A 4356-nucleotide genomic window follows, 5' to 3' on the forward strand; every position below is an offset into this window, starting at 1 on the left:
AGTATTCAAGCTGGGACTAGGTCCTAGGTGAGTATTTCGGCCTTCGTCATAGATAGGCCCTTATAGTCTTTGACGAGTGTATGTTCACATCTTAATAGCCTTTGTGTCTTAGCTTGGTGGGCTTATATCCAAGTTAGGGCATGACCTCCTGACGTACTCTTAGAAGTATGTGGTCAGCTTAAGTACTAGCCAACCCTTAGGTGGACTCCTTAGGGGTTGTCATGTGTGTGATCATGGGTCTTGGATGCGGTACTTTCCGCATGTCGCTAGGTCTGCGCAGGTTTAGGACTAGGGTGTTTACCTTACCTCGTGGTATAGACTCGACTTACAGAGTGACTATTGACTGTCCTAAGAACTTATGCCTGTCTCTAGATATATTGTCCATTCTTGTTTGATGATTCTATGAATCATAGAAGGTGAGATGCAAGCCGGCTATGGTTGATAAAGTTTGGATTCCTGGATGTTATGTGATTCACATGATAGTGTAGTATGAGTCGGTCTAGTATTCACATGCTAGGACTATGTGTTGTTTTATTGTTGTTCATATGATAAGCACAATTGTCTAGCATCAATATGCTAAGGCTATGTGTTATTCATATTCATATTCTTATGTTTACTTGTTATATTAATTATGACATTTCGTGGCTGGGAGAACTCGGAGTTACTCCCCACTGACTGTGGCTTTCGTATTTGTATAAAATGCGATTGACAGGTAGGTGATGCATATATGGGGTACATGGACGAGCTAGCAAGCAAAGTAACCTTGGGACCTAGATTGGCTTTATTTTATTGTGACCCTTAAACACTTTTTATGTCATATACTTTTTAGGGACATATGTCTCCCTTTTTCATATTTGGGTTGTATAACTTTGTTTCGCGACTTTAGCGATGTTTTATTTATGAGATTTACTTTAGACTTTGCATGTTTGACACCTTCCCATTTGGATATTTTTATAACAGGTTCAGGTTTTTAAAAATTACAGGTTTTCACCCAAATGAACCTATTACAAACATATCCATGCAGTTTTTATCTAGAATTATGTGTTTAGTTTTCCGCAATGAATGAGGGTGTCACAGTACTGTAACACCCCACGGTAATTGAAGAGGTCCAGTGATAGGCTTAAATGACTAGTGCTTAAAGGGATTGAAAGTACTACTCATATCAAGAAAGTGCACTTTCTTTTATGGTCATCCATGCAAAAGAACTCCACACTTAAGCGTGCTTGGCTGGGAGTAGTCTTAGGATAGGTGACCTCGTAGGAAGGTTCCCGAGATGCGCATGAGTGAGGACAAAATGCGCTATAAAGGACCCGTGTTGATATGTGGGCTATGTACACAGCCTGGTGAACTATCATAATTAACCGCTCCTAACCCTAGGTTTGGGTCGGGGTGTTACATTATCGCTTTATTTTTAAATTGAAAAAATAATTTTAAAACCAGTTTTAAAACGAGTTGTCTAAGCGAATTTTAACTCGATTTTAAGACGGTTTTAAGCTCGATTTTTAGATGGATTTTAGCACGATTTTCGAGGCTTGCTTTGGCCCAACCTATCCCCCCATATATCCTAGGTTCGGATCTCGTAACCACCTCTCTTTCCCTTCCCTTTTTCCACCCCAACCCACGACAAAACCCGCACCCTTCCCCTGTTTTTCCCGAGCCCACACCAACACCAAACACCACCCAAACTACAACCCAGCCCAGCCAACACCACACCAACACCTTACCCATTAACCCAACACTCAACCTAACCCATACCTGTACCCAAACCCAGCTCAAAACCCACCCCAAGAACCCCAACCCGAGCCCCTGTTTTTTCGAGCCAAAACAGGGAGCTCTCGATCCCTTTTCGAGCCCCTATCCAAGCCCTAGTCCTTACCTTATATTTCCTTCCTTTTTCAACAAGCAAAGGAGATATTTTTCCTTCCAATAACCAGCTCATACAATCTCCACAAAACCGAAAATAATCTCCCTAAATCCTATCCTTCCAAAACCGAAACCAAATCCTTCACCTTCCATATCTCGTCCCAGCTCTCTTTCCCCTTACACAAGCCAAACCTAAGCAGCCTCTATGACCTAACCCTAGCTTCCCTACCCCATTTCCTATATAAACCAACTCCCACACTCCAAAAAACAGGACGATTTTAGAGCGAAAAAGCACTCGGTTTTGAGAGCTCGAAACCCTAGGCAAATAACCATCAAACTCACGTTCAAAAGCAACCCTAAATCTCTATCCTACCCAGAAACAAAGTACAAGGTTCATACAAAGGATTAGACGAACATTAGAGCATCGATTTGCTCTCTTGTTCGTGTCTTCTCGCGTTATGAATAGCCAATGTTCTCATCCGTTTCTCTTTGTTTTAAAACCTTTTTCACTTCTGTTTCTTGATAAAGTTTGAATCTTTGTCATTCAAGGATTCCGTGACATCTTTCGGATTCAGATTTGACCAAGAAACGAAATCACAATCTTCGTTTGAAAATCGTTGTACAAAGTACAACAAAAATCGCGTTTTTGAACTCGTGTGAACTCCATCTATTCGCACTCGTTTTTAATCATTTCAAAGTGATTTTTACTTCTTTTTTTGCTAAAGTTCAAATCTTTGGAGTCTGGGGATTCCAGAACATCTTTCGGATTCAGATTTAAGTAAGAAACGAAGTCACAATCTTCGTTTGAAATTGCTGCACGAAGTGCCTTTTACGCGAGGAAATTAGTTTGTTTTTCGAAATTGTTTTCGTTAAATTGTTTCGAAATTTGTTTTACCATCGTAGAAGACACGCCTTCTAAGCAAAACTTGCATACGGGATCTCGAGTGGTGTCCAAGTTCACATATAAGTTGAGGGTGCATAAAATCCCGTCTCTTCCCCTCTCTTTCACTCGTGTATGTCACGGCCTAAGGCCTTTTTATTTCGTTTTTTATCGTCTTTTAATTATCGTTTCATTAGTTAATGTTTCATAATTATGATGTTCATGATGGATTAATTGCTGTTTAGAATAGATAGTATGTTAATCATATGCTTAGTTTTTCATTTATGACGATAACATGCTTAGTTAGAATAATTAAGATGCATGTTTAATGAAATAGTTTGAAATTGTATGACGATAACATGGTTTAAATTAATTAAAATGAAATTTTAGTTAGTTTGATTCAATCTCACATGTTTAATATTTTAATTAAAAAGTAATTATTTGGTTTGACATGTTTAATGTTTGGTTTATTTTGATTATGAAATAATTAGATTAAATCATATGTTTCAATGGATTTATGATGCATGTATGTTATTTGTATTGTTTATCAATTGTTAAATCTCAACTTGGCTTAATTAATATGTAGAATGCATGCTAATTAAATTAGACATTCATAGGTCATACAAAACCCGACATAGGATCTTAAAATGAACTTCTTTAAAGAATTTAATGAATTCATCATTTCTTATGACGATTTCTCGCTAGTTGAATTGCGCATGCTTAGCATTTGATTCATTGCACTCGATTTTTAGAATAGTCAACGTTGACCACCCCTTGGGCCGTGTGTATGGCTGTGTGATGCCTCGGTTTTCGTGCTAAGTTTGCTCATTCTTTTATTTTATTCATTTATTTCGGTTTTATTTCAATTGTCATTGTAATTTAACCGTTGTATTTATTGTAATTCATTTCAACCAATGTAATTTGTACTTTAAAATGTGGGTTTAGTTAGTCCTTTATTTTGAGTCAAAATGATTTTACAAAAACTTTGTTTTAATTGGTTAAATTGAAGTATTTCATCATTTGAATCGAAGCGAGTGCGCAAAACGATGATAAGACTAAGGACGAAGTCCATGTGAGCCATGGCCTTATCATTGGCATGAATTTCAATGCCTAAGTCGGCTATTTCGTGTCGTGAGTCAAGTGTCGTGTTTTAGCAATTGTATTTAGATCGAGTTGTATCTTTATTTCAATTGTTTGCAAATCGAGTCGACGAGAATCGTCTGGGTTGTAATAGTTAGTCTCCCAACGACGAGAACCTAAGTCATGTTTGTGAATGCTTGTTAGTATAGTTCAATTCAACCTCACATGCTAAATCACTTGGACAAAGTAGATTAGATGTATTAAACGATTAGAAACCAAGCTCACATTTTAGGATCAAAATGGTGGGGGCCGTTATTGCAACGGACGGGGGGTTGGGTCTTTTATTAACGAACTTCTCATCACGTACTTTCGACAACGAACTCAAATCTCATTTCTGATTCCCAAATTTCCTTAAATTTGGTGGCGACACCAAAACGATTTTCAAACCCGTGGATATCCAAATCCCCACATCCACAAACCTTAACCCCTAGGATTACATCAGCTACTCGTAACTCCTTCATCTCAAATTGTGA

The sequence above is a fragment of the Silene latifolia genome, chromosome 9, assembly GCF_048544455.1.
Source record: "Silene latifolia isolate original U9 population chromosome 9, ASM4854445v1, whole genome shotgun sequence".
In the NCBI taxonomy this organism is placed as follows: Eukaryota; Viridiplantae; Streptophyta; class Magnoliopsida; order Caryophyllales; family Caryophyllaceae; genus Silene; species Silene latifolia.